The 14,411-nt window shown below is 47.4% G+C and overlaps 1 pseudogene; it reads right to left on the bottom strand.

The window, feature by feature from the left end:
* Positions 1-1,052: 1,052 nt before the first annotated feature.
* Positions 1,053-14,411, bottom strand: part of LOC123091248 (disease resistance protein RPM1-like) — a 53,514-nt pseudogene continuing 40,155 nt past the window's right edge.

Genomic DNA, 14,411 nt, shown 5'->3' on the forward strand with positions numbered 1-14,411 from the left:
CCAATGTTTGAGAACCTAATTGAATAAAATGCAAAGCATGACACATTTGCAATATACAAATCCATACATAACACAACAGCTAATGATTTCTTCCAAATAACAAGATGCATGGTGCAGTGATCATGACAGTGCCTCTGCAGACAACTGTAGATGATTGCGAACTAGCCATTAGCTGGTAGCAGCAGGGTACCGTTCTGGTCCGTCTTCAAATTTGCAGACGACCTACAGGGATGTGAAACGTCTGCAGATTTGTACTAGTGCAAGTTGATGAAACATGATTTGTTTGATGATGTTGATGGTACAAATGGTTCTCGATAATAACATGCACATATCAGACGGATCTGGACGGCGTGGCGCAGTGCAGATTCGGAGTTCGATGTGGGAGGATGGACTCGCACAGGAGGACGACGCTGTCTGGCGTCGTGGTGGCGTCGATGGCAGAGAGACCTGGCACGGTAGATGCAACAGTACAGCTCTGAAGATGGACTCGTGGCAGGTGGCTGCGGCGGCCCCATACCCGGCAGGCGTCCTGGTTGAGGAGTGCGCCGGACTAGTAGGTGCCCCATACCAGGCAGGCGTCCTGGTTGGGACCTCAGGTCTTAGATGTTTAGGTTTGGCTGCGATGTCTGTTTGGTATTAGGCCCAGACTATCAGCGCCCCTTCATCAATTGGATAGGTGTAGCGACAGTTATTGCTTAGACGGTGGCTTCAATCTTACTGTTGTATGACTTTGTAAGGTCTTATGAGAATAATTAATAAAGTGGCCGTATGCATCGCCCAGATGCAGAGGCCAGGGGTCATCCTCCTTTTCTAAAAAAAAAAATCAGACGGACCAAGGTGATACTACTAATTTAGCTCCGATGAATTAAGGGGCCAAAATAACTGTGAAGCCCAGCAAAGTGCTACTGAAAAGAAAGGAAAATGAAAAAAAAATAAAGATATTATTGATCTGAAATTTGGAGACCTAAACAGCAGGAAAAATACCCAGACTAGCTACTGTAAAGACAGTTTACCCATGTATATACCTCTTGACGAATCAGATCATGGGGTGATATAGTGACATAGATCAAAATGTATCAAGATATAAAATGAAATGTTTGACAGGATTACTTACAGAAGACTTTGGTTACAAATAATAGATTCCGTTACATGAAATTAATACTACCAGCAAAAAAAAACATACGGTACAGATGCCTCCGGAAGGCAATTGGACACCAACTGATGTTTGAGGAATAAGTATCTTACAGTATAGATGTACCGACCAAATTCTGCAGGTGATGTTGATAATCGCAAACTTATTGTAATGATAATAATTATGATGCAGTTGCACTGGATGGACCATCCAAGAACGGCACTGCAGAAAGAACCGGTGAGCCGCATCTACACACGAACCTCTGGAACATGTACCATCTTCAGATGCATCCCTTCAGTGTCCCATTGAGTTCTGAAATCCTTGTGCAAGCTCAGCAGCCAGAGCTTCTTAAGGGAGCGAAGGGATTCAATGCCTTGAGGGACTTTATCAAGCTTGGACAGCGACACAATGTACAAACCATCAATGCAGGGAAGAGCGCCATCAATGATTTTTAGCTCACTGACATCATGCATGTGCTTTAAGACTAGCGTCTTCAGGTTGGGAAAGGAGTCTTTAGACAGAACCAAAGTTTTTGCACTGTACATGTTGTTCAGTCTAAGATATGTGAGGTTTGGCATGTGCGGTGCCAGCATCCCCAGTGGATCTTCCACAAGGTGACACCAGCTTATAGCTAGATACTTGAGGTTTTTCCCATGGCTGAAAAAGATCTGGCAATTTAGTGTTCCCTTGGCCCATTGTCCTCTGGTAATCAACCTGTGCAGATATGTAGACCTTGGTTTGAGAGCCTCGAAGCAAAGCACCTCATTCTCATCCCTTGCAGAAAGAAGCAAGCTCGAAAGAAGTGGCATAGTTGACAGGGTAGCAAAAAGATTTGCACAGTCGTCAGCACTAATGTCATCAATCCACAAACTGCTTAGTTGCACCAGCTTCTTCAGCTGCTCGGCCAACTCAAAACTGGACTGCACAGTCTCGAGAGTTTGCAGTTCTTCCAAGTTGGACAGCCCTTTAGGTGCTTGCACTCCAATAAAGTACCGGAACTCTGTCTGCTTCTCATCAGCATATCTATCGGCTAAAAGGTGCCGCAGCTTCTTGATCATCACAACCCCTCGTGGTAGCTTCTCTATTTGGGTTTGCTTGATGTCCAGAGTGTGGAGGTTAGACAGATTCTCGATAGAATTGGGGAGTGATTTGACCTTGGTGCCTCGTAAGCCAATGTAACGTAGATGGAACAAACGCCCTATGGATGCTGGCACTTCAGTGACTTCAGAGTCTTGAAGCTCGAGAACTGTAAGATAGATAGACTCAGACAAAATTGATGACAACATGCCAGGGGAGGACGCAGTTCCTCCGAGTGACAGTACTGTTCGGAGATGTGGAAGTTTAATTTTCACTGCTCTGTGGTCTTTCCATCCACATAATGACAGACGACGAACATCCTTATCCTGCTGTACCAATATCATTGTGGCGTAATCATCTGCTGAAGCAAATCTCTCTTCTTTAGCAACAGAAATAGCTAGTTCACGCACAATATCATGCATCTTACAAGTATTAACCCTGCCAAGCTCATCATACTCCACGACTTGAAGCATATTGCAGTGGATCAGTTCCATGAGATAGCTCTCAGCCACCATCTCCGGTGTTTTTTTATCTTTACTCCGCACAAAGCCTTCTGCAACCCACAGTCGCACAAGGCTTTCAGGTGACATGTGGTAGTCTTCAGGAAAGAGACAACAGTACAAGAAGCAGAGTCTGAGGTTGTATGGAAGATCATGGTAGCTCAGATCTAAAATTGCTCGGATATGATCATTGTTTGACAACTCGCTTCGAAGTTGATTGTATTTTTGAGTCCAAATGTCTAACCGTTGTCTTGAAGACAACATGCCACCAATGGTAACAATTGCTAGAGGTAGGCCACGGCACCTGTCAACTATAGAAGTAGCTATCATCTCAAAATCCTTGGGGCATATGTGCCCCTCCCGGTTGTAAAAAGCCCTTCTGCAGAAGAGGTCAAATGCATCAGACTGGCTCAATGGCTCAAGCTCAAGGTGACGGGTGGGAGAAGAAATTCCGGCGACATGATCCTTCCGTGTCGTAATGATAATCCGACTGCCTGGGAGATCATGGAGAGCATCATGTATCTGGAAGTATATATCTTGCTCCCAGACATCATCCAGTACAATCAAATACTTTCTGTTTTGAAGTCTCTGCTGTATTTCCTTCTTCAAGTCATGCACATCCATTTTGTCAATACCTGCTGACAATGGTTGTTCGGTATATCCGATCTTCCATAGTAGCTCCCCTCAACAGGGCATCAACAATGTAAACTTGTGACACAACGATCCATGCATGTGCAGGGAAGTTGATCTTTTCACGTTCATAAACATTTGAAACAAGGGTAGATTTTCCCAACCCACCCATGCCCGATACTGTTATCACAGTGTTTTCTTGCTCTTCGGAGTACAGCAATCTGGTCAGCCATATCCTGTTGTTTTCAGTTCCTACTAGATCTCCATCTTTGACAAATTCTGGGAAGCTGTCTTGGGACCGCTGCCTTTCCATCTCAGTAAGTGGGTTAGGGACAAGCTGGGAGGGCTGCAACCACTCTTTCATCTTTATAACTAGTTGAATCTCCTCCTCTACCTCAACTACCTCATCTGTAATTTCACTGAAAACTCTGGCATAATGTGTTCCTTTGATGAAGAATTTCCTCAGGAACCCTTCTTTCTCAAGTTGACCAAGGTGGTACGAGTACTTATCCATTACATCTTCAACTTGATAGGCCACCCTGCGGACATCCCCAATCCAACTCTTGACAACGTTGTCCGTGAGGTATACCGTGTCTATCTGCCTTATAACATTGCCCATCATGGTCAGTTGCTTCTTTATTAACTCAACCTTTACCGGCAGTTCCTTCATATTAGTAACTTTTTCAGAAAGCTTATCTATGATTATTTTGGTGGCTTCTTCTAGTAAAATGCCATCAATCTTCGACACAGCAAGAAGTACCACCTCGGATATTTGTTCTGGAAAACAAATACACAAAGCATGTTAAGTGGATGTGGTAGAAGATCAAATTTCTTCAAGCTTAGCCCATCCTGCCATATATGAACATGAATATTCTCCATGGCCACCTTTTATCTATATATCACAATGTGTCAATCTATTTATTGAAGAGACTTATAAGTATTTGCTGTTGTTTAAGTTTTGACACTAAGCTCCTAAAGTCATCTACATTACCCTAGTTGAAAGGTGATTCTGCCCTAACTAGCACGGTGGCCCTCACAAATGTGAGGGAATCAATGGCTCACATTTATTATAATACACTCTTACCTCTCATGTGAAAAAAGGAGGTTAGAGGAATCATGTTAAAAACTGCTCTTGTTTACCCCCATTCATTGAATAATACATAACACTTTAAAAGATGATATATTTACAAAGGATAGACCTTTATTTTGCATACATATAAACACCCAGACACATAAAAGATCTTATCCTATAAGATCTATTCTATAAGAACCCTTAGAACATCTCCATAGATGATATAGATGTTACATCACCAGGGACCAATAGATGATGTAGATGCATGGGCACAATGTAAAATAGGCCACCAAGTGATGCAAATTTGCATCACTTGGGCCACTCGAGCAAAACGTAAGCAGTCGCGCACGCAACACCAACTGTCGCACGCCCACCTTCCCGCCTCCCGTCTGCCGCTTCCCGCGCGCCCACCTTCCCGCGCATGGACGCCTCCTCCGACCCCGCCGCTGCCAATGCCACACTAGCACACCTTGCCATGGCCATCTCCGTGCCTGCAGCCGGTCCAGCCGCCACTATTAGAGTTGTGTCGAATATTGTGTACAAGGTAGGTTATAGTTGGACTTGTAGTTGTATTGTGTTTAGATATGATATGGAGTCGTGTCCTAGTGGGACACTTGTATCCTAGGCCTCTCATATATAGCGGGGATAGACACACAATGTAACCTATGCCAACATAATAGCACCGGAACGCAAGCCGGCGGCATGTGCCGGTGTCCAGGGCGACCGGTGTGCGGTATTGTAGCGGTGTCATGGGGAGGAGCGCCCATAGTCATGCCCCGGGGATGTAGCCATATCGGTGAACCTCGTTAACAAATCTCGGTGTCGTGCCTCGTGTGATTGCTTGGTCCTCGGATGATCGACGGTATGCCTCGGATTTATTCTAACAAGTGGTATCATGAGCTAGGTTGTTTTGAAGGCCGTGGAAAGTTGATCTTAGAGGAAGAAGATACATCGACATAAATCTGCGGGAAGCGATTGTAATCGGGATGAATATCATCGGCGAGTTACCATCGAGGCAGGATTGGTCGTGTTGTGATCTTCGAGCAGTAATCTGAACGAGATGCGGATATATGAGGGTGTATTTGACAAAAAACTACCACGTTTCACGTCACCGTCCCACAGAACAACCACATTTTAAAAAGTGACCGAAAACTCCAGATTATTACTAATTTTATGACAAAAAACTACCACTTTCATAAAATGGCCATTTTAGACGATTTAAACAGGTTTATGACAGGAGGGGCCCGTTTGTCGGGGCTGACGTGGCGGAAATAGTCAACTCCGTTTATTTGACTGTCATGTTGACCGTTATGATGGGTGGGGCCCACATGTCGTTCTTCTTCTTCCTCCTCTTTCCATGTCTGACATTTTAACAAACACTTCATGTGCATCATTTAGCACGCATGTGGTCGGGCTCCTCCGACGTCGCATCCACACAGCCCGTCGCCGGACTGGTCCGTCCATGCCAAGGACCTCCTCCTCCGCGCGAAAGAAGCCGGCTCCGGCGCCCTCAGGCAAGTGCTCGCCTGCGTCGCCCATGGGCACCTCCTCTCCTATGCTCCGCGCCCTCCTCCTCGTCCTCTTCTCAACGGCCGGCGTCCACGACGCGTCCAGCTCCGGCGTCGCGCCATGTTCGCTGCTGGAGCCGGGGACGCCGCCGATGAACCTCGAGTGGAGCGCGCGGCTGCGCATCGCGCGCGGCGTGGCGAGATGCCTGGCATACCTCCACAACAAGAAGTGTGTGCACGGCAACGTGAGGCCCAGCAACATCCTCCTGGACGCGGACATGGAGCCGCTGCTGGCCGACCTGGGCATCCACCGGCTGGTCCAAGGCGCCGGGGACAACTGGCTGAAGCTGGCGGGGTGGTTCGGGAGCAAGCGGTCGGCCAAGAGCCTGCCGGACCTGTCGCCGCCGCCGCCCGGAGCAGGAGGAGGGGCGAGCCCGTGGCCGACGCCAGGCCTTCCTCCTCCATCGAGGCGGCCACACACTACCAGGCGTTGGAGGCGGCCAAGAACCCGATGAAGCCGAGCTCTGTTCCACCACGCGGGTACGAACACGAGGTGTTCGTTGAAATGCCTAAGAGAGAAAGAGGACGAGGAAGAAGAAGGTAGATGCTGACATGTGGGACCCACCTGTAATAACGGTCAATCTAACTGTCGAAATAAACGGAGTTGACTTTTCCGCCACATCAGCTCTGACACGCGGGCCCCGCATGTCATAAACAGGTTTAAAATCATAAAAATGGTCATCAACTCAACTTGGTAGTTTTTTGTCACAAAATTAGTACTAATATGGAGTTTTTTGGTCGCTTTTCAAAATGTGCTAGTTTTGTGGGACGGTTACATGAAATGTGGTAGTTTTTTGTCAATTACTCCGTATGAGGCGAAAGCATGGCGGCAGACGTACAGCGATTGATTGCGATCCATCGGGCGAACGTACAGGCAGCGCGGCTAAAGCCAAGGCAAGCGACGCACGGTGTGGGCCGGCGCAGCAGGGCTAGCTGGTGCGTGTGGCAGCGTCGACACAAGAGATTTGTTTGGACCAAAAAAAAAGGAAGACCGAGTCTCCACGTGACACGGATATTGGCAGGCAGATCAATCGGCAGGCGAAAGAAGTCCATCTAGCGATTCGCGTCTGTTGCATCAGCTGTTGAACCAGGGAGCTACACACGTGAAGACCAGAAGTTGTTTTTGGTTGCAATTTGCTAGTAGCACAGATTTGGTGTGTACTTGGGCATCACGTGAGAGGAAAACTCGGATAATTTTTCACAGCGTCAGCCATACAAAGAATCATGACGTCATCGGGCATCAGGTTTGAGGTGGAGAAGTTCAACGGAACTGAAAACCTTGGGTCATGGTAGACAAGGGTGGAAATTTTTTTGTTGGCGCAACACGGATGCTTGAAGGCGTTGCGGGAAGTCATGTCAGTTAAGATAGAATTATCATGTGATGGATGAAAATTTCGTGGAAGACGATTTGGGAGCCTTGAGCGTGTCATACAGTCGAACGAGTTTGGCTGGGTCGGACTGGGCAGTCTGATGGGATCGATGCAAGTTGGTTGGAACAGAATACGGTGGTGGGATCGGTGACAACGACATAGGAGCGTGATGCTGATGGTGACCGACTTCTGGGGCGTGGAAACACGTGGCGCAGGCCCCGAGAGCTTGTGTGGCTTCGACAAGACTATGGCGCGGGGGTGCACATGAGAGCTTGAAGTCAATGGGGCGTGTGGGTGGACTGATCATCTACCATGGAGTCATGTTGAAGGTGGAGCTGGATTGAGGGGCTACGGTGTAAGGATCCAAGGAATCGAAGCCTATTCAGCAAAGGGGAAAAAAGCGAGTGACACGCAATTCGGACTGGAGTCCAGTGGTGTGATGGAAGCGTGAAACTCGTCATCAGTCGGTGATGATCGGTGGTACTCTATAGTGGGGGTTGAGTGGTGCGGGTTCGCGACCCTTGAGACTCGATTAGGACAGCGGAGGCTCGACACGGTAATAGCGGCGAGGCGCGCGGTATGCACGGGACATGGAGACGGGTCAGGGCTCTGATGGTCATACATGTGGTGAGACAACTGCGAATTTGACTTGGGATGACTACAAGCAATGGTGAAATTCCTTCAAATTTCAGACAGGCGGTTAAGAAAGGAGCGGTGATGTTGAGTTCAAGTAACTCTTATGTGTGACACCCAATATGTGAGTTGTTCACTTTCACGCAAGTCAGTGATCAGTGTGTGATGGCGTTGGACTGATACTCTGGAAGTTGGGAGCGCAAACTAGAGTAACGTGGAACTTAATTTCGCTCGAGTGTTGATTGTGGTCAAGAAAAGAAGGGACTACAAATTGCAGGTGGAGTCATGTGGAGTCTTTGGAGTAGCAGCGGTGCTCATGGGATAAGCTCAAGTCCAATGTACATGGAAGTTTGACACATGCACGAATTCAAGGTGGTGGAGAATATTTGCCAAGGTGGAGTTTGTTAGAGTTGTGTTGAATATTGTGTACAAGGTAGGTTACAGTTGGACTTGTAGTTGTATTGTGTTTAGATATGATATGGAGTCGTGTCCTAGTGGGACACTTGTATCCTAGGCCTCTCATATATAGCGGGGTAGACACACAATGTAACATATGCCAACATAATAGCACCGGAACGCAGGGGAAGCCGGCGGCATGTGCCGGTGTCCAGGGCGACCGGTGTGCGGTATTGTAGCGGTGTCATGGGGAGGAGCGCCCATAGTCATGCCTCGGGGATGTAGCCATATCAGTGAACCTCGTTAACAAATCTCGGTGTCGTGCCTCGTGTGATTGCTTGGTCCTCGGATGATCGACGGTATGCCTCAAATTTATTCTAACAACCACGATGCCTCCCCCAAATCACCGCGGCGGATTTGCAGCCCCACGTCCAGCGGACACCGCCGGAATGGAATTGCTGGCGAGAAAGAAGGCTCCGACAGGCAAGCCACTGAAGGAAATATGCCCTAGAGGCAATAATAAAGTTATTATTTATTTCCTCATATCATGATAAATGTTTATTATTCATGCTAGAATTGTATTAACCGGAAACATGATACATGTGTGAATACATAGACAAACATAACGTCACTAGTATGCCTCTACTTGACTAGCTCATTAATCAAAGATGGTTATGTTTCCTAACCATAGACATGTGTTGTCATTTGATTAAAGAGATCACATCATTAGGAGAATGATGTGATTGACATGACCCATTTCATTAGCCTAGCACTTGATCGTTTAGTATGTTGTTATTGCTTTCTTCATGACATATACATGTTCCTGTAACTATGAGATTATGCAACTCCCGTTTACCGGAGGAACACTTTGTGTGCTACCAAACGTCACAACGTAACTGGGTGATTATAAAGGAGCTCTACAGGTGTCTCCAAAGGTACATGTTGGGTTGGCGTATTTCGAGATTAGGTTTTGTCACTCCGATTGTCGGAGAGGTATCTCTGGGCCCTCTCGGTAATGCACATCACTATAAGCCTTGCAAGCAATGTAGCTAATGAGTTAGTTAGGGAATGATGCATTACGTAACGAGTAAAGAGACTTGCCGGTAACGAGATTGAACTAGGTATTAGATACCGACGATCGAATCTCGGGCAAGTAACATGCCGATGACAAAGGGAACAACGTATGTTGTTATGCGGTTTGACCGATAAAGATCTTCGTAGAATATGTAGGAGCCAATATGAGCATCCAGGTTCCGCTATTGGTTATTGACCGAGAATAGTTCTAGGTCATGTCTACATAGTTCTCGAACCCGTAGGGTCCGCACGCTTAACGTTACGATGACAGTTTTATTATGAGTTTATATGTTTTGATGTACCGAAGGTTGTTCGGAGTCCCGAATGTGATCCCGGACATGACGAGGAGTCTCGAAATGGTCGAGACATAAAGATTGATATATTGGAAGCCTATATTTGGATATCGGAATCGTTCCGGGAGAAACCGGGATTTTTCCGGAGTTCCGGGGGGTTACCGGAACCCCCCCCCCCCCCGGGGGTTATTGGGCCTACATGGGCCATGAGGGAGAAGAGGAGGGCCGGCCAGGGCAGGCCGCGCGCCCCCTCCCCCCTAGTCCGAATAGGACAAGGAAGGGGGGGGGGCGGCGCCCCCCTTTCCTCTTTCCCCTCCCCCCTTTCCTTCTCCACCAAGGCAAGAGGGGGGAGTCCTACTCCCGGTGGGAGTAGGACTCCTCCAGGCGCACCCCTAGGGGGCCGGCCGCACCTCCCCCCTCCCTCCTTTATATACGGGGGCAGGGGGCACCTCTAGACACACAATTTGATCTTCGTGATCGTTCCTTAGCCGTGTGCGGTGCCCCCCTCCACCATATTCCACCTCGGTCATATCGTTGCGGTGCTTAGGTGAAGCCCTGCGTCGGTAGAACATCATCATCGTCACCACGCCATCGTGCTGACGGAACTCATCCCCGACACCCTGCTGGATCGAAGTCCGGGGATCGTCATCGAGTTGAACGTGTGCTGAACTCGGAGGTGCCGTACGTTCGGTGCTTGGATCGGTCGGATCGTGAAGACGTACGACTACATCAACCGCGTTGTCATAACGCTTCCGCTTACGGTCTACGAGGGTACGTGGACAACACTCTCCCCTCTCGTTGCTATGCATCACCATGATCTTGCGTGTGCGTAAGAATTTTTTTGAAATTACTACATTCCCCAACAACCACATGATGGTGGCTCGAAGCGGCCACAGCGCGAGCACGCCGCAGCTTCATCCCGGGCGAAGATGACGAAGGCAGGCGCGGCTCCCCTGTTTTACATCACCTATTGGAGCACTAGTGCCTTATTTTACATCATATATTTGAGTTGGAGTTGGAGATTTTTGGTGATGTAAAAAAGCACTTTTAGGTGATGTAAATTTTACTCGAACCACAACTCGGTGCCTTATTTTACATCACCTATTGGAGATGCTCTTATGAGGTTCAAGAATCCATTTCTTTTTATAAGGGCTAAAATCACTTATTTTTTTGGCTTTTTGACCCCATATTGGAGGGTGGATCTCGAAAGATAGGAAAGATCTCCCTCCAAGCCGTACATACGACTTTCCACATAATTCTATAGGGATCTCTTATGATCGTATTCCATGCATCAAAAACTTTTATTCTATACATCAAAGGCAATGCTAAAAACACCTAACCGAACCCCTACCCCCGCCTGAACTGAACCGCAACAGCCTAAAAAGAACCCCACTCCACCCACCTTCATCTCCCGACGTGCATCCACCCAGTCTTCTTCCATCCCACGGCCGACACTTCCTCCCATGTGGCGGCGGCGGCGCAAGCTACCTCGGCTGGCCAACTCCTACCACACCACACCACACCACCCGTTGTCACCTGGTGTGTCATGCATCGTCACTACCACCAGGAGCAGCGCCCACTACCGGTAGGGACCCCACGCTTCCCCGCCTCCTCCCTTGCAGCGCACATCCCTGGAGGCCGTGCCCCGACCATCCCCGGAGGTCATGCCCTGCCGTGACTATGGTTTCTCGAGCACCAGCTCCCCTCTGCATGAGCACCACGGGTACAATAGATGATACGTTGGTTATGATTTTTTAATGTTTCCGGTAGTACTAATTGTCTACATAAGATGGTAAGAAGATATTTTCATGGACAATGATCTTTTATAGGGTTCTACTCATGTGTATCCATTGCATTGTACTAGCATTGATATTCTGGTGATAACATCAAACATAACATTAATTGTTTAGTTAAACTAATAATTAGTATGAACACTTTAAAATGTTTTTGGTCTGAGATCTGTCTAAGTGTAACTATGATGATATGTTGGCTATGATTTTTATGAAAATCCTTCATATCAAAGAGGCCCTATCGTTCCCTTAAAGTAAAACAAACTATCATTGTTGCCTCACTTAATTGATCATAGTGCTGTTCACATTGATCATAATTCTGGACTTGACGAGTCCTAGGTGGTGCACCGCCAGGCATTGACACAATACCGACAAAGGCTCGCACCCAGCCTTATAGATAAGGCATTGACACAATACATAGTATGTATATCATGTCGTTGGCATTAGGTCAGTGGTCATGATACACATCTGTACATGTACTACGCATGTGGTTTATATTATGCACATTGTGTTTAATGACCTATATTTTCTAAACCGTTAAACTCTTTATCTTTATAGTTTTCTTGGAGAAGTAATGCCATATTGGAATGGAAATGTAAAGGGATTACCTGACATAGTTCGATCCAACAAGAAACTTGATAACCCCGGGAATGAGAAATCCTGATAGCACCAAGAAAAGTTTAAGCTCAATTTTTTATATGATCAAATTAATGTGCATAGTGTAATAGGTGTTCAATGTTGGGAAGAAAAATAGGTTATGTTACCATGTAATTTTATAGGAGTGACAAGGAGAAAAAATATGGAGAAATTTGCTTAAAGTTTTATTAGTAACTAGCTAAGTGACTTGTGCACATATGGGCAACATATTAATCGTGTATAACTTTTTTTCTCAAGTTTATAAGAAGCAACAGTGCATGCATGGTAAAATCACTGAGATGTCATTTTCTGTAGGTCACTTTGGGGACATAAGGAAAAAAAATCTTTGTTTTGGTAATTATGATAAATACCAATAGTAGTTTTCTTCCATAAATAATGTAAAACCAATACTAAATCATCCTATAATTTTGGGCATGTTAATTTTTGCATGTCGAGCATGAATAAAGTATTATAATTATATAGATTCCACATTAACCAGCTTATATGCATTCTTTCTTTAGCAAAGCTACAACTGAGCTAAAATTGATGGTAGAGAGTTTAACATGTATCAGGACAATGTACAAGGTTCAAACAGCTTTTGTAACTCATCGCAAAAACAAAAACAAAGCTATTTTAAATGATCATGTATCTCGAAAACCAATATATCTATCTATCGGCTATTTCCTTCCTCATTTTCTGTTAACCTATATTTTCTACCAGTTCTTTGTTTTGCAGGGATGACGTTTTGTTTTCGCTTGAATAAAAAATTTAATGTGAAGTTCAAAACCAGAAACACAGAGGATTTGTTTTCGCTTGCTGTTAGCAGTGTTCAAAGTCAGTTTGAACGCAAACTGTGGCAAACAGTGAATGCTGGAGGAGTCCACCTTTTTCCGTTAGGTCCAACCATGCTGGTAAAACCAGTAACGAAACAAGTACCGGTCCACGGTTTGAGTTTGTCTTTCCTTTTTTAGGAATACAAATTAAACCCAGGGTTTGAGTTGAAATCGCAAATGAACACCCTGCCAAATTCGACTTCTATGTTATGCAATACGATATATACAAACTTATTGGCAGTACCACCACCACTAAGAGCAACAGCGACAGTACCAAATAGTGGCAGTGATGAACAGAGGGATTAGGGGGACAACTCAACCGCACTTTGATTTTGATTATGCCCCCCCCCCCCTCCCCCCCGGTGCAGCCGTAACGTTGTCGCCGGTGACGCAAAGACCGGACCTGAACTCAGAAAAAAATGTTCCCGGGAAAGCCTTTCGTCATGATGTCAGCGAGCTGCTGCCATGTGGGGATATGAAGAACGCGGAACTCACCAAGTGCCACATGCTCACGCACGAAATGGACGTCGAGCTCGACGTGTTTGGCTCGGCGATGATGAACTGGATTGGCCGAGAGGTACACCGCCGACACGTTGTCGCAGTACACCAGTGTGGCCTTGTGCACGGGCAGGAGGAGCTCGCCGAGTAGTTTCCGCAGCCAGACGCACTCCATGACGGTGTTCGCGACACCGCGGTACGCGGCCACCGCCCTAGAACGGGATACGACACCGTGGTACTCAGCCACCGCGCTGGAACGGGATACGACACATGAGGCTTGGAGGACCAAGAGACGAGAGTGTCGCCGGGGTAGACGCAAAAGCCCGACATGGAGCTGCGCGTGTCCGAGCAACCCGCCCAGCCGGCATCGGTGTAGGCACGGAGGTCCAGCGTGGGCGAGGCACGAAGGTGGAGCGACGCCGTGCCACACACGTACCGGAACACGCGCTTGACCCGAGCGAGATGGCACTCGCGCAGGTCATGGATGTGCATGCAGACCTGCTGAACGTCGTAGGCGAGCTTCGGCGCATGATGGTGAGGTACTGCAACCCTCCCGCAATGCTGCGGTAGGCAGAGGGGTCGTCGACGCAGGGCCCGTCGGAGGCGAGCAGCTTGGCCTTGGTGTCGATGGGTGTCGGAGAGGGGCGACAACTGTCCATGCTGGTGCGCTCGAGAAGTTCCTCGGCGTACTACTATTGGCAGAGGAAGAAGCCGGCAGCAGTGCGTGTCACGTGGATGCCAAGGAAGAAATGGAGAGCGCCAAGGTCCTTCATGGCGAACTCGCCGGTGAGCCGGGCGATGACGTGTCGGAGAACAGCTGCGGAGGAGGCAGTCAAGACCCAATCCTAAGCTTGACCCAATCCTAAGCATAGCACAAGATCGTGTAGTTCGTTTGCTAGAGCTTTTCTA

This window comes from Triticum aestivum, chromosome 4B (assembly GCF_018294505.1).
Source record: "Triticum aestivum cultivar Chinese Spring chromosome 4B, IWGSC CS RefSeq v2.1, whole genome shotgun sequence".
In the NCBI taxonomy this organism is placed as follows: Eukaryota; Viridiplantae; Streptophyta; class Magnoliopsida; order Poales; family Poaceae; genus Triticum; species Triticum aestivum.